Source organism: Sus scrofa, chromosome 4, assembly GCF_054392235.1.
Source record: "Sus scrofa isolate SSC_HxYL_T2T_F1_AM1 chromosome 4, Sscrofa_HxYL_maternal_Yorkshire_Landrace_v2.0, whole genome shotgun sequence".
In the NCBI taxonomy this organism is placed as follows: domain Eukaryota; kingdom Metazoa; phylum Chordata; class Mammalia; order Artiodactyla; family Suidae; genus Sus; species Sus scrofa.
Window position 1 is genome coordinate 128,076,077 of NC_139386.1, and position 23,553 is coordinate 128,099,629.

Genomic DNA, 23,553 nt, shown 5'->3' on the forward strand with positions numbered 1-23,553 from the left:
AGGGAGAGACCCTGGGCAGTGCTCCAGGACACGCCACCCTGGGAATGAGACCACCTTGGGGAAAGTCTCCGCCTTGGCTCTGGCTAAAAAGCCTCGCACTGTTTCCTTGAACAGCACTGGACAGACACGGTGTCACACACTTGAAAGCCCTTCCGTGTTTGCGTTGCCTGCCTGATACATTACTGTCCAGAGTCATCCAGACAAACAGCTGCTCATTTCCTAGCAACACTGCTCTAGCCATTCTTGTATGGAATGGAATTAATCCTGGCACAGAAAGAGAAGTTTATATTTCAGAAGAAAAAAAATTTTTTTCTTTACTTTTTAGGGCCGCACCTGTGGCATATGAAGGTTCCCAGGGTAGGAGGCGAATTGGAGCTACAGCTGCCAGTCTACACCACAGCCACAGCAACGCAGGATCGGAGCAGCATCTGTGACCCACACCACAGCTCATGGCAACTCCGGATCCTTAACCCGCTGAGGGAGACCAGAGATCGAACCTGCGTTCCCATGGTGACTAGTCAGGTTCGTTAACCACTGAGCCACAACAGGCACTCCAGAAGAAAACAAATTTTTTCACAGTTCCTTCTCCCTGTCTGCCCTACTACTCAACCTCCACCCACAAGGCCCATCCTGGAGCAAGCTCAGCAGGGGTTCCCTTCCTCCAGCACCTTGAAAGCCCTGACTGTGTGATAGATTTGTCGAGAGGACTCGAATAAAGAATTGTATCACGACGCTCGCATAGAGCTACCACCATTGGCTATTTCTTGACGTTATGGAATCATCAGTTTCTGCCTCATGACGAGTTTAGTAGGAAGCCTGGGCAAGCCTACAGAAAAAAGAGTTAGAATCGCATGATGTCAGAGTAACAAGGCCTTACCAAACTGTCTGGTGAAGGCTGGAGAGTAGGTTGGATCCTGGCCTTTTGCAAGGCTTGGTGCTGGCTCCACGTAGCCCTGTCCCTGAAGTCTCGGGTTGGGAAGGGACGTGGCAGGTGATAGATCAGCCATGTCTGCCGTGGATGAGATGCGGCAGAGGGGCAGGCCTCTTGGGTGTGTTCCACGCCTTGTCGAGGTCCAACTTCTCACTTTGCAAACAAGGGAACGGAAATTCAGAGAGCCGAGGTGCCTCCATGAAGATTGTACCCCCAGAGCTGGACCCGGACCCCGCCCTCTAGCTTTCCGCCGGGGATTATTTTCAACACCAATTCTTTTGCTTTCCTTCAGAAAGTCTGGACGGGGCAGATTTCATGAGGCAAGGCGCAGTTAGGGAGCTGGCTCTACCTAATGCCTGACCAAGAGACCTAGGAACCCCAGCAGGAAGGGTGGGGCTCCTCTCCGCACAGAAATCTGTAGTGACGTTCAGGGCCCTAAATTCCTGACCCAGAGCCTGAAGTGTCCCCTCCTCCCTGTAACTATATTGCCCTCACCATTCTTACCATCCCAGTTTCGATGGCCTCAAACTGGGGATGGTGTGCACAGAAATGCTTTTTATTTTCTCTCGGTTTTGTTGACATAAGTTGTGTTTACTTCTATTTTATTTTTTTAAATAAATTGTATTGGAGTAGAGTTGACTTAGAAAATTGTGTTCGTTTCAGGCGTACAGTAGAGTAAATCAGTTTTGCATTTACATGTATCTGTTCCTTTTCAGATTCTTTTCCCATATAGGTCATTGCACAGTGCTGAGTAGATTTCCCAGTAGGTCCTTGTTACCTGTCTATTTTATACACAGTAGTCTGCATAGGTCCATCCCAACCCCCCAATTTATCCCTCCTGCCCCACGTCTCCCCTTTGGTAACCATGAGTTTGATTTCAAAATCTTTGAGTCTGTTTCTGTTTTGTAAGTTCTTTTGCATTACTTTTATTAGATTCCACATATTGGTGATCTCACGTGATATTTGTCTTTCTCGGTCTGACTGACTTTACTTAGTATGATAATTTCTAGGTCCATCCGTGTTGCTGCAGATGGCATTATTATTTCTTTTTCGTGACTGAGTAGTATTCCCTTGGACATGTGTACCACATCTTCTTTATCCATTTCTCTGTTGATGGACATTTAGGTTGCTTCCTTGTCTTGGCTATTGTGAACACTGCTGTGATGTACGTGGTGGTGCATGTATCTTTTTGAACTATGATTTTCTCTGGACAGCTGCCCAAGAGTGGGATTGCTGGATCATATGGTAGTTCTATATTTAGTTTATTTAAGGAACCTCCATTCTGTTCTCCATAGTGATTGGACCAACTTACATCCTCACCAGCAGTGTGGGAGGGTTCCCTTTTCCCCACTCCCTCTCCAGCATTTATTGTTTATAGATTATTTTGGGGATGTCGTTTACGTCTATTTTAAACTTGGCCTTCCTGGCTAAGAATAATGGATTTATTTGATGAGAAAAGACATTCATATTGGGTGTCAGTAGAAGGGAAAAAGGACCAGAGAAGTTTTTTGGTTTTGTTTTAATTTATCAAGAGATAAGCTATATTTTAAAAAACAAAATAAAGTAAAATAAGCCCCGGCTCAGCTGGTGATATTTGCCTTTTCTTTTGGCCTGGGACCTGGTCTAGTGCCAAGCTCCAGGCTGACCATTACCTCCTCCTGAAATGCCTGCTCCCTCACCCGGCAAATGCTTTTCTTTCCTTTTGTGTCTAGAGGTGTCCTCTGCCTTTGGGGTAAGAAGAAGAGCGTTGATTTTGTTCAGCAAAAAACACTTACTGAGCACCTTCAGTGTGTCCGTCACTTTGCTCGGCACTTAGGTTCCAGGTTCGATCCCTCGCCTCGCTCAGTGGGTTAAGGATCCATCATTGCCATGAGCTGCAGTATAGGTCACAGACACAGCTTGGATCCCAAGTTGCTGTGGCTGTGGTGAAGGCTGGCAGTGGCAGCTCCGATTTGACCCCCTAGCCTGGAAACTTCCATATTCTGTACTTATGGCCCTAAAATGTAAAACAAAAACAAAAACAAAAATTAAAACAAAACAAGCAAAAAGAATGCACCAAGAAGGAGTTCCCGTCATGGTGGAGCAGAAACGAATCCAACTAGGAACCATGAGGATGTGAGTTCGATCCCTGGCCCTGCTCAGTGGGTTAAGGATCTGGCGTTGCCGTGAGCTATGGTGTAAGTTGCAGATGGGGCTCAGATCTGGCATTGCTGTGGCTGTGGTGTAGACCGGCTGCTACGGCTCCGATTAGACTCCTAGCCTGGGAACCTCCACATGCCAAGGGTGCAACCCTAAAAAGACAAAAGACCAAAAAAAAAAAAGAATGCACCAAGCCCCCTGCCCTTTGGGAACTTAACTGGCACCTACAATGAGCCGGGAAACAACGCTGAGCCTTGGGCCCTGTTGGCTCATTCACTCTTCTCCCTAAACCTGCTCTTCTGTCGGTCACAGGCACTGTCTCTTGTTCTCCACTCCGTCCTTAGCACCAAGCACAGTGCCTGGCACGTGGTGCTGGGAAAGACTGTGACTCACTGAGTAACTGATTCCTAAAACCACCATAAAAGGTAAGCATTTCCCCTGTTACAGATGAGGAACCGAGGTTGCCCGAGACTAAGCAGCCTTCCTAGGGTCTCCTGGTAGCGATGACTTGGGTCATTTGTTTGGGGACCCTTTGCTTTTCCCTCCCTGATGGCACCCCTCCCTACTTCCCCTTTCTAGAGCGGGTTTTCTCGTCTATAAATTCAGAGGAGCAGACTGGAGGATTCTACGATCCCTTCAAGATCTAAATTTCATAGCCAGTATCCAAAGTTGGCGCTAGAAGGCATATACCCATTTTTCCTGGGAGGGTTTTATGAGTTATTGTTTTTTAACATGCATTTCTTTTGCTGTCATTAGACTACTAGCTCTTGTAAAAAAAAAAAAATTTTTGGCCACATCTGTGGCGGGTGGAAATTCCCAGGCCAGGGATTAAACTCACACCACAGCAGTCACCAGAGCCACAATGGTAATAATGTCAGATCCTTAACCCACTACCAGCTTTTAGGTCTTAATATTTCCTGTTATAACCCGTTTGCAGCACCCTCAATCCTGTGTTCTTTGCTCAAAGACTTCTCATTTTTTAAAGTTCATGGCTCCCTGCAAAACTGCCCTGTCTATGCTAAGTAAACTATATTCTTTACTTCCCAACACCAGATTATTTTGCCTGGTTTCTCTCAAAGATAGCAACAAACTTTGAATATTCCATGACAGCCCTCAAAGAATCTCATGCCTAAGGATGGAGAAAATATTTATTGAACATGATGATTCCTGATTTTGAAGGGAAAAACACAGACTTTAAAATTTTGTGGGATCCTAAAAATAATCACATATTTCTATACACTGACAATGAAAAATCAAAAATGAGGTTAAGAAACAAGTTTATTAACAACAGCATCAAAAAGAATAAAATACTTTGGAACAAATTAGCAAAAGCAGGACAAGACGGGAAATGTTGCAATGTTGTTGAAGAAAATTGAAGCTCTAAATACATGGAAAGACGTCTTAACGTTTGTGGACTGGATTAATATTGTTTAGGTGACCACAGTGCCCAAGCTGATTTATAGACGCAGCACAATCCCTATCCACATCCCAGCTGGCTTTTTTACAGAAATTGACAAACCGCTACTAAAATTCACAGGGAAATGCGACCCAGAACAACCAAAACAATCTTAAACAAGAAGAGCCAAGTTATGACATGCACTTCCTGATTTCAAAACTGCAAAGCTACACTAATCAAGACAGTGTGGCACTAGAGAGTTCCCATTGTGGTTCAGTGGGTTAAGGACTTGACGTAAGCTCCATGAGGATGCATATTCCATCCCTGGCCTCGCTCCGTGGGTTAAGGATCCGGTGTTTCCACAGGCTGTGGCATAGGTTGCAGATGCAGCTCAGATCCGGCATTGCTGTGGCTGTGGCACCGCCTCCACTGCAGCTCCAGTTTAACCCCTAGCTTGAAAACTTCCATGTGCTACAGGGGTGGCCATAAAAAGAAAAAGTGTGGCACTAGAATAAAGGTAGACGTATAGATCCATGGAATAGAGTTGAGGATATAGAAATAAACTCTAACACTTCTGGGCAACTGTTCAATTGATTTTTGACAAGGATGCCAAGACAACTCAATGGGGGAAAGAAGAGCATTTTTAACAAATGGTGCTGCCCTGAGTGAAATCCACGTGCAAAAGATGAAGTGGGACTCTTAGCTCACACCATGTACAAAAATGAACCCAAAATGAACCAGAGACCTAAACAGGAGCACTAACTCTGTCAAACTCTTAGAAGGAACATGGGTGTATATTGCCGTGACCTTGGTTGAGTAATGATTTCAACAAGAGCACAACCAACCAAAGGCAAAAAATGGACTGGTTGGCCTTCATCACTGGATACTTTTATGCATCAAAGGACACAGTGAAGAAAGTAAAAAGACAAACCACAGAAGGGGAGAAAACAGCTGCAAATTATATATCCCATAAGGGCCTAGTGTCCAGAAGGTATAAAACCACAGTTTAAAACTAGGCCAAGGATTCGAATAAATAGTTCTCATATAAGCACATGAAAAGATGTTCAACATCATTAGTCATTAGGGAACTAAAAATCCAAACTCTAAGAAGATGTCACTTTTATATACACTAGGATGGCAATAGTTGAAAAAAAGACAATAACAAAAATAGGGAGGATGAGAGAAATGCGAAGCCTCCTTCTCTGAAGATGGGAAGGTGCAGTAGTGCAGTTTCCTTTGGGAAACAGCTTAGCAATTCCTCAGAAATTTCAACATAGAGTTACTCTATGACCCAGCAATTCCACTCCCGCATATATACATATGAAAATATTTGTCCCCACAAATGCTTATACATGGATTTTCAGGGCCATATTATAGCCAGGAAACGGAAATAGCCCAGATTTCAATCAACTGCTGAATGGATAAACAATATACGGTATATCCTTGCAATGGAATATTATCTGGGAATAAAATTGATGAAGTACTGATTCATGTTAGATCATAGATGAACTTTGAGCACATTACGCCAAGTGACAGAGTGCAGTCACAAAAGGCCAAGGTTGTATGACTTCACTGATACATAATGTACAGAAGAGGCAAACCCACATACACAGAAAAGAGTGTTTGTCCGAGGCGAGGGGGTGTGAGAAATGGGGGTGGCTGTGAGTGTCCATGTTTTGGGGGGGCGGTGTTGAAGATTCTGGAACTGAATCGGGATCATCGTTGTACAACAGTGTGTCTGATGTCTGGGGAAAGCAGGTCTTTCTGTGCAGGAGCGCGGATCACAATATAGTTGAGACTGGCGAACACAGAAAGGGGAGAGTCTGGAGGGGAGGGGTCCCGCGTCTTGTTGGGTGTTAATTACTAAAAAGCTGAACAGCCAGGCCTTCGTTTAAATGGTTTTGAGGGCGCGGTTCCTGAGGCGAGCAGAGCGATTTGCAGCTTTTATCCTCCTGAGCAGGTGTTTTGCGGGATGATGCGGCGGTGAGCCGTGTGGGTGGGGACGGTTTCCGTTCACACCTTCTGCGAAAGCCTATGACCTCACCCGTTAAAACCTCAAAACGACCTGTAGTGAAAGTTCTTCTCTAGGAAGTTGGCAACGTGCAGCCCAGGTACTGGCCATTCTTGCAGAATAGGGAGAAAACCTACACGCACACCCTCTTTGAGGAGGAGCGAGATTAGAGGGGAGGTCCTGGCCTGCAGAGGTGTGACAGCTTCTGTGGCTGTCGCGGAGCGCGTGGCCCTGAGCCCCCGCTGGGACCCACGGGACAGGCTGAGCCCGGGAGTCCCTGCAGTGACGTTTCAAGGGACTCCTCTGCTGGAAAAGCGCCCCATGCAGTGAAGCCAGCCTGCCTGGCTGCAGAGCTGGGCAGCTTTCTCACTGTCGCCCGAAAGGAAGTCACAGCAAGTCTGGCCTCCTGCTCACTCAGCGCCCCCCCCCCACCCCAGCCCCTGCTTCTCTCTGACTTGTCCTGGCGTTGCTGTCCTGTTCTCTGCTGAGGGCGAACCTGGCACAGCCAGTGCCCTGGGCAGGAAGTGCCCTGCTCCCCTAGCCTGGTGGGAGCACCAAAACCACAGGGCTGCTCACCACTTTTCTCTGGGGCCACTAACACTGATGCGACGCCGGGCACTGGGCAGCCTCCAGGGTGCTCATGCCACCAGCCTCATCAGAGGCTCCCTGCACCCCCAGCATGTAGGCGGGGTCCTGACAAAAGAAGGGACTGAGACTCAAGGTCAAGTCAGCAGAGGGGCCAGGTCAGCAACCAGATCTTCCGACTTAGTGCAGAGCTGTTTCTGGGGTGGGAAACGTCCCCTTACACTTGTCCCTAACGTAATTGTGACAAAATCATGTTGAGGCTACAGTTCCACACCTGAAGGAGAGACACTGCTCTTTCTAACTGGAAACAGGTTGCACTTGGCCGTGATCTGCACAGCCTTCCTAGCCAAACATCTGCAAATATAGGTGCTTATTTTTTCCACGACGACAGTGAGAAGGCTCACTACAGAAACCTCGCTGAAAGAGAGGACTTCTGTGCTTCAGGAGGAAAACCTCTGGTCCATTCTCGGGGACAATGACCTCCTCTTAAAGGAGCCAAGCTCCTGGGGGCGGGCTGGGTGTCCACCAGTGGTTGTGCGTTTTGAGGGGAGCCTGAGCCCTTCTTACTCTCCAGGAGAGTGAATAAGACCTTCTGTTCCTAAGGGCTTAACAAGCTTAAGAGAAGAGAGAGGGTGAGAGCCTTTGTGTAAGAGAGCTGGGGGTGCTGGGGTCACTAGCGGATGGCTGCGCAGGGGGCAGATGCCATCCCTGAGGCTGGGCTGCAGCCAGGCTCGTGGTCCTAAGGTGCCCAAGGACAGGACGGAGAAGAGAGCACCAGGGGAAGTGTTCTGATGTCCAGGGGCTGTGCCAGACCTGGAGGGCCACCTAGGATGCTGGGCGCATCGGCAAGGGTGAGAAGCCCCCCACCCCCCACCCCAGACCAGAGGGCCTGACTGATGGAGGCATAAAGGGACAAAGCTTCACACGAGCCTTGCCCTCCGCACCTCCCCCAGCCCCCAGGGCGTCTGTAAGGCCCAGGAACCTTGGGGTGGGAGGGACACCCACTTCTGTATTTGGAGGTCAGACAAGAACGACAGAGCACCCTGGGCCAGGAGGGGAGAGGACTAGACACCAGTGCTGAAACAGAAAGTTGCACGAATTCCACACGCTTCCCCGTTCCAGCAAATGCACTCAGTGCTGCTCAGTGCTGGGGTCCCGGCTCCAGAGAGCCTTTGGCCCTCGGCCCTCCCTGCAGATCAGGGCACTGGCTCCAACTCTTTCTCACACGATGGCTGCAGCGAATGCAGCTCTTCGCAGAATAGTCCATCCTAGGAGAAAGGTGAGCCTCAACGCTCAGGAGCGCTGGTGACGCAGCCCTTCACCGCCGTGCCTCTTCCCTAAGTCAGCAGCATCTTGCAGCACCTGAAACTGGTTAGGGCCCCTCGGGATTTTGCAATCTAGATCCTTGCAGGAGCAGACGCTTATCGGGGAGAGGGTGAGTCTGGGTGTCAGTAGAGCGGCGAGTGCAGTAAGGGGTTCCCAGCCCCCCTTCCCTCTGCGGCGGGTGCAGGGCTCATGCTCCCGCTGTTGCCCCTGCTTGGGGTCTCAGTGGGATGGACCAGCTTTGGTGTCACCCTCTAGACATGATGCAAGTACAGCCATTTCTTTTTTACAGAACCACTGTGAGGCTGATGATGGCATGTGATTGACTCCTGGCTTGTGTATTGTGAGGCTCACCTGCATTTTTGTTTAATTAAATTGAATTCAATACTACGGAAGCCACATGTGGGAGGGGAATAGCGGCTTCTAAAGTGGTCCACGTGGAGTTCCTGTCATGGCGCAGTGGAAACAAATCCAACTAGGAACCATGAGGTTGCGGGTTCGATTCCTGGCCTTGCTCAGTGGGTTAAGGATCTGGCCTTGCTATGAGCAGTGGTGTAAGTCTCAGATGTGGCTTGGATCCTGTGTTGCTGTGGCTGTGATGTAGGCCAGCAGCTGTAGCTCCAATTGGACCCCTAGCCTGGGAACCTCCATATGCCACGGGTGTGGCCCTAAAAAGCAAAAAATGAAGTGGTCCACGTCCTGACCCCAGAACCTGTGGCTGTGTTAGGTTGGGTGGCAAAGGGGCGTTGATTACAGGTGAAAGTAAGCTTGCTGATGAGATGACTTCACGGTCAGGAGAGACGCCTGGGTTATCCAGGTGAGCCCCATGTGATAACGAGGGCCCTGAAAGTGGGGGAGGGCGGCAGGAGAGGAGATGGAAGAGGTGGATGGCGCGCTGGCCGTACCCCCGCCAACACCCCGATTCTAGCCCAGGGAGACCCGGATTGCACCTGTAATCCACAGAACCCTAAAATGATAAAGTTGTGATGTAGGGGCCTCCAAGCCTGCGGGAGTTTTCACAGCAGCTGTAGGAACCAGAACACCGCGTAGTGACAAGTCTTTGAGAAACGGCTTTCCAGGCGCTGGTGAGTGATTCAGAGCTCTCGGATCTCTGCCTCAAACAAGGAAACCACTCTGGCTCCATTTGCTAAGTTTCTCCAGAAGGTGTGTTTTAGAGGAAAAGACTCGTGTTGTCAAACAGGCCGTGGGCCTCCTTTCCCGTTCACCTTTCCCCTCCAGCTGCCATCTTTTGGTGATGGTTTTTCTAGAAATCCTGGTCGGTTTTAACAACCACCCTCACCAGTAAGACGGGATTTGAGATCAAGTTCTTTGTGAGCAAGGTCTGTAAGCATCAGGTGTCAGGGATGCCAAGATGGGAAAAGCCCGGCCCCATCAAAGTAGAAATAGGAAAGAATTGAAGAGTTTTTTAAACGCCATAAAATAATGGCTCAGATGGAGAGAAGCCAAGCCTTCTACCTATGACCCACCTGTTAGCGGGTGTATATGGAGCCACATTAACAGGAAAATGTACCCTCTGTGCCTGGTCTTAGCAGCTCATACAAGGCTCTCTCCTAGTGCCTCCCCCCCCGGCCCCGTCTCAGGTGTCTCTGTGTCCCCAGGGGATCCCCTGCTCACGGAGACCCCTGGATGTGCCGTAACTGCGCGGGGCACTGCTCTCTGCTGCGCGGGGGCCTCGGGTGGTCTGTGGCAAGGGGTGGGACGTGCTTCTTTCCTCTCGGCCGGCATGGAGGCAGAGGGCCCCCGGGCAGTGCTCTTGTACCCTCAGGTCTCACGGATGTGTGAGCAAACACTTGGCATGTGGAGTGCTCCGGGCTGTTTACACACGTTCACTCACGTCTCCCTCTGAGACCAGAACCACACGTGACCATTTGACAGACGAGGAGCCCAGCACCAGGAGCCCTAGTGGGACAAAGCTGGAAAAAAAGAAAAATGTGTGTGCATATATATATATATTTATATATAGTGGATTCTTCTAGTCTCTTTCTGTCCTGTGTTTTCCAGGAACCAAATGGGGTCCAAGTTGCCAAAGAGTCAGGATCACGGCCTCAACAGCAAACTTTATAAATAACCACTTGGAGAAGCCTCTTCCCTATCGCTGACACACTTTAATCAACCACCAAAGTCCTGCTGACTTTATCTCCTAAATATCTCTTGAGCGTTTCCCTTACCACGTCCCTGTCTAGATAATGGCAGCCCACTTTCTTTCAGATCCTGTCTGACTAGTTAGGGTAGTTGTTAAAACCTCTCTCGCTGAGGCCCAGATGGTGTGTCTGAGGGGCCAGGCCAAGGGTGGACTTGACCGGCCTGAAGTTTCATCACGCCCAGCCTCCAACCCTTGTGCTCTGCTCCAGGCATGGCCCACTCTGCCTGGCCCTATCCTAGAAGTGAGCCCTCAAAAAATCAGCCACCGTCAGGCAGCGTCAGGGAGGCCGAGCTCCCCAGGCTGCAGGTGCACTGGGGACGGGGCCGAGCTTGGTCCCCGTGATCTGAAACAGACTTTGGGGTCTCCTAGGGCTGCTTCCTTCTCAGGCAGGGTCTTTGGAGAACCGCCCTTTGTCCTGGCCACCTGCTGCTCCCTCTCAACCTGGGAGGCTGCCTGGACTTGAAGAGGACACTAGGGGAGGGCTCGGCAGGCCAGGCTGGAAGCGCTGAGCTGGAGAGGACCCGCCTCTGGGAGGCCCCTGGGCTCTGCGTGCTCGGGGGCCGGGGCCGGGGAGGTCCGGGGCCGGGGAGGCCTGGCTGGGGAGCGCGCCCCTGGTGGAGAAGGAAAGCGGCTTCCCCTACACGCCGCTCGCTCCTGATGAAGCGGTTCAGCTGTGATGCAGTTGAGACCTGAGGGTTGCCGGGATGCCTCGTGGGCTTCAATCTGCTCTAATGTGAGGACCAAGGGGGTTTGCACAGGAAAGTGCCCTTTGCTGCGTTCAGAACGAGGGTGGAGAGGGGATGGCTGCCAGCTCGGCCAGGCCCCCTTCACCGGGCAGCCCCAGGCCGCCGACCAGCATCGCAGACCCCGCCAGCTGGAGGCAGCTGACCACGCAGGCAGCTCTTTGGACAGACGAGGGGTCCCCCTTCCCTCAGGGGGTTTGGGCTGGTTCCCCCAGGGCTAAGGGGCAGCTTATAAATACCAACAAACTCTTTGGCACCTGGAAGCCAGGCAACGTCACTTCCAACGTGAATTTGGGCCAAAAGCATCGGCCCCAGGGTGGTGTCAGGGTTTCCTAGCCCTTCCCACTCCAGTTAGGGCGACGTGATGCGGGCAGAAAGGCTCATCACCGTTCCCAGAAAGCGCGCTCATTACTGCCAGAGAGGGCCTCCCCCAGACGTGTTTCTAGGTCACGGAAACTTCCGCCTGCCAGGTAGGCGTGATCACAGAACCCTCCCTGATACTCGGGATGTGGGGCAGCTTCGGGAGGGCCCAAGCGGGGACCCTGGGCTTGGAGAACATTTAGGTGAGGATGGAAAGTGGGGACCACGGGGGCTTCCTGTCCAGCATCCACCCCTGGCACCTGCTGAGCTGTGCGGGAGGTGGCGGGAGAAATGTGCCCGGCCGTGAAGGACCCACGTGTAAGGTGAACATGAACCCACTTCCCTGAGCTCCCATGTGTTTTCACAAGGAACCTTTTCTCCAGAGAAGAGGATGAGACACTTCTGCTCCCAACTCCATCCAGCCTGCTGGCTTTCCCCTGGCCCCTGTGCCACTCCTCCCGGCATGGGCCCTGCCAGTGAGGCCTTGGCCTCCTTCACCCCGGCTCCAGCCCGCAGGCCTGCACTTTCTGCGCCTCTGCCCCAGGGATTCTGTCTGCAGGAACTTGCCAGCCCTCAGGCAGGCCGGCTTGACAGGGTTGGTGTCTTCCACCAGTGGCAGAGGGAATTGGTCCCTCAGCTTCCTTGCCCCGGGTTGGAAGGTCTGCACCCAGAGCATCATCTACATGGCAACCTGCTCGTTTGGTGCATTTTGACTTTGCTTCCTTTCCTTTCTTTTTTTTTTTCCTTGTCTTTTCTAGGCCCACACCCGAGGCATATGGGGATTCCCAGATTAGGGGTCTAATCAGAGCTGTAGCTGCCGGCCTACACCAGAGCCACAGCAACGCGGGATCCGAGCCACATCTGCAACCTACACCACAGCTCACGGCAACACCAGGTCCTTAACCCACTGAGCGAGGCCAGGGATTGAACCTGCAGCCTCATGGTTCCTAGCTGGATTCATTAACCACTGAGCTATGATAGGAACTCCTCTGCTTCCTTTCCTCATCAGCCACTTAAACCTGTGGTGGGTAGGAAGTGTTAGAAAGAGAGAGGGAAGGAAGAAAAGAGAGAAAATGCCTCCCCGAGGACCTCGGCAAGCCCAAAGCCAAGAGAAGAGTGGACTCCGGTGGGTGAGCACTCGGTTGAAGCAGTGGGCTCTCACTGCCCTTCTTGGACTGGTACTTACTTCTGTCTCAGCAGCTGCAGAGCTGCGTGTTCTTAGAGGTCACTGAGACCACGAACCAGGCAGTCATCCTTCTTCCCAGGTGCCTGGCACAGGCGCAGTTCTCAGTAAACGTTGACTCAGCCACACTCGCTCCGGGGGAAGCTTGCGAGAGGCTCTCCAAAGACACCTGGGGGAGCAAGATGGATGAAGAGTAAATGTTTGAGGGGTGTTCCCATCATGGTGCAGCGGAAACAAATCTGACTAGGAACCATGAGGTTGCGGGTTTGACCCCTGGCCTCGCTCAGTGGGTTTAGGATCCTGCATTGCTGTGAGCTGTGGTCTAGGTCACAGATGTGGCTCGGGTCTGGCGTTGCTGTGGCTCTGGTGTAGGCCGGCAGCTACAGCTCTGATTAGACCCCTAATCTGGGAATCCCCATATGCCTCGGGTGTGGGCCTAGAAAAGACAAGGAAAAAAAAAAAAGAAAGGAACTGGAGATAATATACGTAGCTTGGCTGGACTGTTTCTGGGATTGGATCGTTGTTGAGAAATAGATATTATATGTCAAGTTCTCAGCCGGGTGCCTAGCTCTTGGCAGGCATTAAATAACTGGTAATGCAGGGGTGCAGGACTGGCCACTCCAAAATAGGACGCTGGCATAAGGATTATTTTAAGCTGGTTATTTAAAAAGAAAGAAGAAAAGCACGGAAAACCAAGCAGAAGTTATGCCTTGTAAAAGACATTCCTGTGCATAAGGGGGGGTCTCTGTTTTGCAACGTGTCTCCCTACGTACCAGGAAGGTGGGGTGTCTCAGTCTCTGGAAACTCTTATCAGCAGAGAAGCCATAGACTTAATCTACCCCATAACCTGACTCTTCCGGACTGTGGTTTTCCGAGGATCCTTCCGTAACTGCCCCACCTCCAACATTTTCTCTTGTCGTTAGCTGAAGATGGGATTTAAGATGAGGATTTCGGGGCGTTCCCGTCGTGGCACAGTGGTTAACGAATCCAACTAGGAACCATGAGGTGGTGGGTTCGATCCCTGGCCTTGCTCAGTGGGTTAACGATCTGGCGTTGCCGTGAGCTGTGGTGTAGGTCGCAGACGCGGCTCGGATCCCGCTTTGCTGTGGCTCTGGCATAGGCCGGTGGCTACAGCTCCAATTGGACCCCTAGCCTGGGAATCTCCATATGCTGTGGGAGCGGCCCAAGAAATAGCAAAAAGACAAAAAAAAAAAAAAAAATGAGGATTTCTGGGAACTAGTCCGTTTTCTTGGGTCTCTCCCACGTATGTGGAAGGTGTACATGCCTGTAAACTGTGGTTTTTCCCCTATTCGTCTATCTCATGTCAGTTTCATGAGTCGACCAGCCAAAGAACGAGAAGGGGAGAAGGGACAGGGCAGTAATTACTGTTAATACTCTCTGTCATCATTGCCAGCATAGGCCAGTGTGAACGATGCTTTTGGAAGGGAGGGGACCTAAGAGGCCCCAAAAGAGGGGAGAAGCTCCGTGAAAGGCAGTTGAGTTTCCTGCAAGAGTTGCTTCCACAATGTGCATCATACTCTGTCCCCACAAAGCTACTCATGTGTTTGTCATTGGTTCCCAGGAACTCTTAGACCCACCCTGCCCAAGGTTTTCTGAAAGGATGCGTAGCTGTCAGCAGATTTTTTTAGAAATTAAAATCAAGTTCAGGGGCTCCTGCTATGGCGCAATGGGATCAGCAGTGTCTTGGGAGCACTGGGACGTGGGTTCAGTCCCCTGCCAGGCACAGTGGGTGAAGGCTCCAGCATTGCCACAGCTGCAGCTTAGTTCGCGGCTGTGACTCAGATCTGATCCCTGATCTGGGAGCTCCCTATGCCTCGGGGCGGCCAAAAAAAATCAAGTTCGGTGCTCACCCATGTCTTCAGGCAGTTGCCACAAACCACACTGCCTCACGAGCCAATCCCCTCCTGCTCTTTGAAAAAGGCAAACCGTAATCCGTGTGCTGATGCAGACGGCCGCTTGGTTATCCACAGTTCAATCCAGGGGCTTTGGAGGCTCTGCCCTTAAGTGGGGCTGAGGCAGGCCAGGGCCACTGCCCCCAGAGGAATGCAAGGAATCCCCTTGATCCCCAAAGAATCTGGATTAACAGGCCTCCTTGGTGGACAAGGAAACCTGCTGCAGATTCTAGCATCTAAATTCAAAGGCTTTCCCGTTCCTGCTTCTTAAAGCTGGTCCATTAATTACTTCCTACGTATCATCGCCTGTTTTCCTTCTTTTTTCACTTTTTTCCAGGGCTCTGTTTTTCCCTGAAACCGTGTATTTGTGGGGTTAATAAGCAACTGTAAAAAAGATTTTTCTGTCCTTGGCCTCACCTCTCTTCTCTCCCTCCTCTCTCTCATGGAAGCTTCACAGACAGGACGCCGGTCGTGGCACTTTGCTTTATGGCACTTCCTAGATACTGTGCCTTTTTACAAACGGAAGGTTTGTGGCAACTCTGCTTCGAGCAAGTCCACTGGTGCCTTTTGTCCAACAGCAGTTTTGCTCACTTCGTGTCTCTGTGTCACATTTTGGTAATTCTCTCAATATGTCAAAAACTTTTAAATTATTATGATATTTATTTTGGTGATCTGTGCTCAGGGATCTGTGATGTTACTGTCGTCATAGTATAAAATGCCCATAGAAACTGAATCCATTCACGTCGTGTGTGTTCTGACCGCCCCGGTGACTGGCCGTGCCCTCGCTTCCTCTCCTTGGGCCTCCCCGTTCCCCGAGACACAGCAATGTTGAAATCAGGCCTCTAAGTGTTCAGGTGAAAAGAAGAGTCTCACATCTCTCACTTTATTTTTTTTTTTTTTTTAGGGCTGCACCCGAGGCATATGGAGGTTCCCAGGCTAGGGGTTGAATCGGAGCTGTAGCCACCGGCCTACACCACAGCCACAGCCACGCCAGATCCCAGCCGTGTCTGAAACCTACACCATGGCTCAGGGCAACACTGGATCCTTAACCCTCTGAGCAAACCAGGGATCGAACCCACAGCCTCATGGATACTAGTCAGGTTCATTACAGCTGAGCCACGACGGGACCTCCTCACATCTCATGTTAAATCAAAAGCTGGAAATAATTAAGCTTCGCAAGGAAGGCATGTTGAAAGCTGAGATAAGCAGAAAGTTAAGCCTCTTGTGCCAAACAGGTAGCTAAGCTGTGAGCGCAAAGGAGAAGTTCTTTAGGGAAATGAAAGCACAACTGCAGCGAACACAGAAGTGGAAGAAAGGAAAGCCTGATTCCTGACACGGAGAAAGTTTCTGTGGTCTGGATAGACGACCACACCAGCCCCCACATCCATTAAGCCAAAGCCTAACCCAGAGCAAGGGCCTAACTCCCTCCCGTCTGATGGAGGCTGAGAGACCAGAGGAGGCTTCAGAAGAAAAGCGGGAACCTGCCCATGGCACCCAGGCTTTCTGGGCCCCGCTTTCTTCAGCTGTGAAATGAGGCTGATCATCCTTCTTAACGCCTTGTTCCCGGGAGGGTTAAAGTGTGTGCCGAACCCCGAGATGCCGGGCAGGGTGCAGAGAGCCAACCCATGTGAGAAACGCTGACTCCCTCTCTCTCCCTGTCACCTGGACCCATGGTGTTGTTTTATTGCTGCTGAGATATCAAGAGCTTCGGATGTCTTAACATTGAAAGGTGAAATCTGGAAAATGCTATTTTTTAATAGGCAGAAGTGACTCAATCTTTTTCACGTGGCTCTTGGGACTTTTTTTTTTTTTTTTTTTTTTCTGTCCTTTTAGGGCCGCACCTGCGGCATGTGGAGGTTCCCAGGCGAGGGGTCTAATGAGAGCCATTGCTGCTGGCTGACGCCGGAGTGGACGTTTCCTAAATACCCTGATTGACGGGGGAGGGAGACCTGGCAAAGGAACTGGGAGCTTCGCCCTGATTCTTCATTGACCCGGCCTTGCATTTTGGTTTCAATGCTGTAAAGGACCCTGGCACGCAGGCCGGGGTGGCCGTGGTGTTAGAGTTACCTTCCCAAGGTGCAAAGGCTGCAGCTTTCGAGACGGCCTGTGAGTCAGCAGCAGCAGTGAGATGTGAGTAGGGCGACTATCACTGATAAGGAAGGGATGACTCAAGGCCCTGTGCTTTGTGTGGGTACCACTGCCTGATGCTCACACCGCCTGGGTGGGTGCTTTGTGCCAAGTTGGCGGGGAGAGGAGCCAGAAGTCATCGAGATTACGAAAGGGGAGCTTTCTTGCTGGAGGGCCTGGGCAGGTGCGCCCGCAAACACCCACGCGTCCCTTTCTGCCCCCCCCCCGCCCCGCCCCCTCCGCCTCAAGTCCCTTTCTGTTCCAAGAACCATCCATGCGGGGAAACATTTACTCACTTTGTTCTCCTTTATTTCTTCCCCAAACCACACTCGTAAATGCCAGGACTCAGGGGAAGAGCCTCCCCCTTCTTTGCTTCCCCAGAACCCAGATCTACGGGACCCATCTCAGGGGGCCCCCGCGAATCCCCCAGGCATTTCCCAGAAAGCTTCTGCCTTCCTGTCTGTAAAAGGCCATCACAAAAGGAATCCCAGGTCGTGCTGAGTAGAAACAGTCTTCCTGCTGGATGGCTCCATCCGCCCGGGGTGTCCACACCGGCACAGATGAACCACCTCACTTCTGAGCCTCCCACTCAGCCGCCGGAGCAGCGTGTGTGGCACCCGAGCCTGCAGAGGAAGGGGCGGCCCCCGCAGGTTTCCTTCGTCAAGATGTCCAGACCACTTCCCAGATCTGGATCAATTCAGCTGACATTTATTCTGAAACTAGCAGGAGGGCTGTGCCAGCCTCTGCTGAGGGGCTTTCTCCCCATTAAGAGACTTAGGGCAGCGCCAGACGCCACATCTTGATGATGCCCTCTGTAACCACATCCTGCTGCCCAGCTGGTCGGCTCTAGCGCTGTGCTCTGGGGAGATCTGCAGGCACTGATTTGGGCTCTTTCCTGGGTCTTGGTGGCAGGGAGGGAGCCAGGGCAGACGCTTGACTGGAGAAGAGCCTCCTCAGCCTGGGGCGAGGGCCCAGGTCGCCCCAGGAGCCTGGGAGTCGAGGATGAACGGCTGTGTCCTCTTCTGCAGCTGAAGCCTGCCTGCCTTGCCTGTCTGGCTGCTGCCACTCACACCCAGACCACACGGCCCAGAATTACTAGCAGCTGATCCCTTCCAGAGCTTGCTGGCTGGCTCTGCCTGCACCCCTCATTCTGCCTGCCTTTGTTCCCCACTGTCCCCTGGAAGGCCATTGGGGGGCCTTGCCTCCTTGGCTAATGAGACCAGGAGCCCCCAGAAGGCAGGGCTCTGGTCTGGCTTCTCTCTTCCTCCCCAGCTGTCAGCTCCCTGCTTGGAACAAGGCTTCGTGACCAATTCCAAGAGAATCTTAAACTTTCGAGGAGCCAGCCCTTGGCCAAGGGCACGTGGGAAGTTAGGGTTGGCTCACCCCTCCTTGCACAGCTGGAGCCCCCTGCCCCCCAGCCCTGGATCCTCCAGGAAATACCCAGGTGGAAGGTAGGAGCTGAAAGGATACGGGGACCTGCCAGCACCAAGGCCCATGGAGGAGAGAGGGAAGCAAGAGGATGGAGAGATTGGGAAAGGGATCCCAGGAGAGGAACGGGGCCGGAGCAGAGGAGACAGAGCCACAGAGAAGTGGGGAGGAAGACAGAGGGGGAGGGAGGCAGGGGACAGGGAGTGTGGCAGACAGCTGAGGGGCAGGGGTGCCGTGATTTGTCCTAATGACCGAGGATCTACTGTGTGCCTGGGTCTGTGGTAGGCCCTCAGGGCTACAGTGCTTAAGAAGACATGCTATGTTCTCATGGATGACTGATGACAAGTATATTCATTTAAAATAAAAGTTGTTGGGAGTTCCCATCATGCTCAGCAGTGAACGAATCTGACTAGCATCAGTGAGGACTTGGGTTCAATCCCTGGCCCCGCTCAGTGGGTTCAGGATCCAGTGTTGCTGTGAGCTGTGATGCAGGTCGAAGAGGCGACTCAGATCTGGCATTGCTATGGCTGTGGTGTAGGCTGGCAGCTACAGCTCCAATTCAACCCCTAGCCTGGGAACCTCCATAAGCCGCAGGTGCTGCCCTAAAGAAAAAAAGTCTTTTAATTGTTAAAAATAAAGCAGGTGACAGTCTAGTCTCAGGTAGAAGCGAGTTTCACCCAGAAGTTTCTGACTCCTAGTCAAGTGTTATCACGTTAACATGAAAGGCGAATACACCAGACAGTGAAGGAGATGCTTTTCCTGAGGCTGCAGTGACAGGGAGAGTGTTTTTCTTATTTATTTATTTATTGTCTGTTCTACGGCCGCACCCGCGGCATATGGACGTTCCCAGGCTAGGGGTCTAATCAGAGCTACAGATGCCAGCCTACACCACAGCCACAGCAACGCCGGATCCTTAACCCACTGAGCGAGGCCAGGGATCGAACCCGCAACCTCATGGTTCCCGGTCGGGTTCGTTAACCACTGAGCCACGACGGGAATGCCAAGAGAGTGTTCATGAAGGAGAAATGTCTCAAAGCAAAGGAAGGGGCCTGGGTTTTATACAAGCAGGTAAACAAGGGCGTCACCCTGAGTCTCACAGGAGCCTTGAGGGAGGATGGAGATGGGTCTTATCTTGAACTATGTGAAGACGGCTGGTCCTTTGGGTTTAGCCTTGGAACGCAAAAGGATGGGGGACTTTGAAAAACCAAGGCTAGGGGATTTCTTAAGCACTGCTGTTTTCCAGAAGCACAGGGGCTCAGGTAAATTCAACCTTGTCACTAATATGGCCCCGCCTCCATTATTCGAAAAACTGAATGTGCCTGTTTCTCTCTGCTTGTTACGTGCCCCTTAACTTTGGAGTTTCTGCGGGTGGCACACCGGGCCCTTCGGGATTTGGCTCCTTCCCGCTCCCAATTAGCTGAAGCATAAAGCCCAGGGAAGGGCACACGGGAGGCTCACCCATCACCTCCGCACACACTGTGGTCACACTTGCCTGCTGAGAAGTGTAATCCAGCTGTGTGCCCAGAAATAAGGAGCGAATGGGTGTTAGTGGCCATTGCCAGAGCCGCTTTGCCACCTGCGCCTTGCACGCCGTTCCCTCTGTTTCTAGGAACATCCGCTGCCTCCTTTCTGGCCCTTCTCTGACTATGAGGCACCTGTGCACCTTCCAGAGTCCTTTAAGCATGTCTTCCTCTAGGAAGTCTTTCTTGACCACCAGTGTGGGTCAAGTACCCCCCGAAGGCCTCTGCAGCACCCAAAGATCCGTCATGGTACAAACCACGCTCATCTGCCATTGCTTACTTTCTCATCAGTCTCCTGCACTAGACCTTGAGACCCCACCTCAGAGGCTGCCTTTGGTCTCCTGGCCCTGGATGCCCAGCACTGCCGGGCACTAATGTCTGGAGCAGAGGAGACAGAGCCACAGGGACACGTGGGGAGGAAGACGGAGGGACTCTGGTTTGCTTCTACGCTGCCAGGATAATTTCAACCAAAAGAAGACCAGAGGGGGCCCTCGCAATCCTAATATAAGGTATCATTTGAGACCTGGGCTGGGATCCATTCTCACAGTGGGGCCCCCAAGCATGGCTGATGCTCCCGATGCAAAGAGAGCCCTGATGCCTTATTCTGAGTTCAGCCCCTAACTCTCTTTGACAGCCTGATGAGCCCTGAGAAAGACAAGCAAACAGTGCCCTCAGCTTCCTGGCAGAGGCAGACAGAGGAACAGGCGCCCACTGTGTGAGCTGGGCTAGTGGCTGGAATGGCCCACATTGGCACCATATCTGGGCATCAAGTAAATAACTGGAGACACGCTGTATAGCTTCTGCAACCCCCCACATCGCTCCCAGTCACTTTGAGTCAGGACCCAAGACTGTAAAATCTTATTAACACAGGAGAGAAAGGCTGAGTCACTTCCACAGTGACTAGCTCACGGCAGGAATCATCACCAAGGCTGAGAATGAGACAATGGCGGCCTCTTCTCATGTTGCGTTACTGGCCGGAGTCTCCACCTTGACAGCTTCTGAAGAGGGGATTATAGAGTTTACATATCCGGGGACAAAGAACATGGGAGGTGATCTCATGGCACATGAGGAACCAGACAGCAGATGTGACTGGGGCATAAGGCCTGAGGGGGCAGAGGAGCAGCTTCCCACAGCCACCCAGTCTCCTGCCCCGAGGCCACCATGCTGGGGACGAGAAGGACCAGGATGGGGGAGGAGGCAGGTGTCTGCGGGTCTGGGGTCTGCTGGTGCCCCTCCACCTCCAACACTCGTGTTTGCAATTCTCTAGGGCCAAGTGGGTGAGAAACAGAATCTACACAAATTTCTTAATCCTAAATGGTTGGCTTGGGTTCCAAGATTGGCAAGGTCAACAACATAGAGATGAATCGTGCCTTTTGAAGCACACGCCTGGTGTTTCTTTTCTAAGCCCTTTGGGGAGCATGGAGGGGGTCCGATGGGACGAACACAGAACTCTCTCAAGAACTACCCCCTAAAGATCTCAAGGGCATCACAGCCTCAGACGGTAACTCCCAAAGGCCCCCGTGCTCTGTAGCCTCACCGAAGGGAAAAGCCACTGAGTTCTCACCCCTGTGGAATCATAGGGGTGGACCAGCACCAGTTATGCAGGAACACTGAGCCGCTCAAATGATGATGCTGATGGCATCTATTTATTAAAATTTAAAGTGTACTAGGCACTGAGCTGGGGGATTTCAATGTCCTACCATGTTTCGTCTTTGCAATCAGTCTGTAAGATGTCTACTACATCAGTTTAGGTGGGAAACATACTGTGGGCAAGAGCTGAAAAGCAGCTCCCTCTGCTTGAACCACACTGGCCTTTGTTTTCCTAGGATCACGCCAAGCTTATTTCCAACCTTAGGGCCTTTGCACGTGCTGTTTTTTCTGCCTCTGCCACATACTTCACCCAGACCCCCTTGTGGGTTTCTCCTTACCTCATTCAGGACTCTGCTCCAAAGGCCCCCTTCTCCAGAGAGGGTCCCTGATTCCACATAAAACAGTCCCCAACTCCCACCCATTATTCTCTGTCTCATTAGCCTCCTTCCTCGTTCTTCGCAGCATTTAACAGTACTGGGAATTAAACCATAGATTGATTTATCTGTTAGTGGATGGAAACAGGGACTTCATCATACTGAACACTGAACCTCCAGGACCTTGAAGAGAGCCTGGCACATGGTGGGAGCTCAAAAAATACTGGTTGGGCAAATGAATAAGCAAAATCTCTGGATGGTAAGGCCAGCGCCCACCCCGGGCACACAGTTCTCAGTAAGAACCAACAGAGCAGAGGGGCATGGGAAAGAAGGAAGAAGAAGGAGGGAGCAGAAAAGCCCTTTGCAGATTCCAACACAATTACGTTTGTTGAGTTTTTCTTGTGCATCAACCTTAATGACCCCATAGTTCCTCGTTTAAGTCTCACGTCTTGTGAAGGAAGTAATTTCAGTGAAGAAGGAGAAATATGAGAATATTGGGCAGAAACACATTTGCATCAACTCCTTGGTTAACTCTTTACAACAGGAAAGAGTCTTATTAAAGAAGCACATTGCCAATTGCTTATCTTTATGTAGCATAAACCACAAGACTTTGTGTTTATTTTTTTATGATTCAGTTTCATGAACCCCGCAGGGTGTTTATTGTATTTACTTTTACTATAACTGCAAGATAAAAAGTTGATTTCTACCTTCTAAGCTGCTCTCAACTCAGCTTGTAGAATCCCACCCCCTCTGGTTTGTGTGTATTGACTCAATTCTTTGGCTACCTGTGTATTTCCTCTATAAATCGTTTTGTCAGTTTTTATGGAGGAGGAGCCTGAGTTTTTCTAAAGATGTGTCCAAACTAAAATATCATTTTATAACAAACAGCAATAAAACAGCATTTGAACCACTTAGCATTGTTCCACTCACTTACTGGAACAATGAGCCAACGAAATCCTCCAGGGTCCTAATCTGAAATCCTGGGGGTCCCTGACACCCCTTCCCCTCCCTGCCCCCCCCCCCGCCCCTCCCTCCTTATTAGAAGAAACCCTCATCAGTGGCTTGGGCCTCTCCCTGCCTAGCAAGGCCAGGCTGGTTGGTGGGTCTGCGGTTAAACCTGAACTGACACAAAGAGGATGTGGCTACTGTTGCAGGGCTGTGCAAAACCGGGGCTCTGATGAGGTCTGGGCTTTGAGCAGGATCCTCGTTTACGTAACCAGCCCCAGGCTGCCAGCTCCCTAGGCCCACTGGTGAGCCTGATGGGTCCCTCCATCCCTCCCGCTGTGCACCAGTGGGCGCCCCCAAATCCAGGGGGTGGTTAGGATTAGGGTCAGCGGTCACCCTGTGGCAGCTCAGACCCACTCAGTGCCAAAGTGGCCCACAGACTGCTCTTCAGAGGCGCCGGGAGCTCTTAAAGGGCTCGTGACGCTGAAATAATAACATATCCCTGAGCAGAGACACGTCACCCCCAAACGAAATGGTGAACCAGCATCACTTCAGAGAGCTGCTTCGGGTGCTCATTCCCCCATTTGCTTCCTGATGAAAAGAGAGGAAATGTGCATGCGCCGAGCCCCAATTCTCATCCACCACAGTGTCCTGGGCATTAAGTTCACAGGAGGAAAGTGTGGGGAGACCCCTTCTCCTGAGAACCCTCTTGCTGCATCCGCCACTTATTCCTTCCTGTAAATGACTCCTCTCCACTTTCTTCTGATTAAATATCTGCCTAGGGTGGGAGCACAGCCTGGGCAGGGGTTTTTAGCCAAACA

At 51.4% G+C, this 23,553-nt stretch overlaps 1 protein-coding gene across 27 annotated transcripts in view; it reads left to right on the top strand.

The window, feature by feature from the left end:
- LOC146404246 (uncharacterized) overlaps window positions 1-23,553 on the top strand; it is a 205,060-nt gene that overhangs the window by 144,808 nt on the left and 36,699 nt on the right. For 2 of the 27 annotated variants that reach the window (XM_085023956.1, XM_085023954.1), the window contains one exon: window positions 19,913-22,701. The exons of 20 other annotated variants lie outside the window; for them this stretch is intronic. The gene's annotated coding sequence lies outside the window, so the exon portion shown is untranslated. Of the gene's footprint in view, window positions 1-3,382; window positions 3,496-4,123; window positions 5,458-10,407; window positions 11,283-19,912; window positions 22,702-23,553 lie in introns of those variants that run through there. 5 more of the 27 variants (XM_085023965.1, XM_085023969.1, XM_085023970.1 and 2 more) reach the window with 5 other exon arrangements.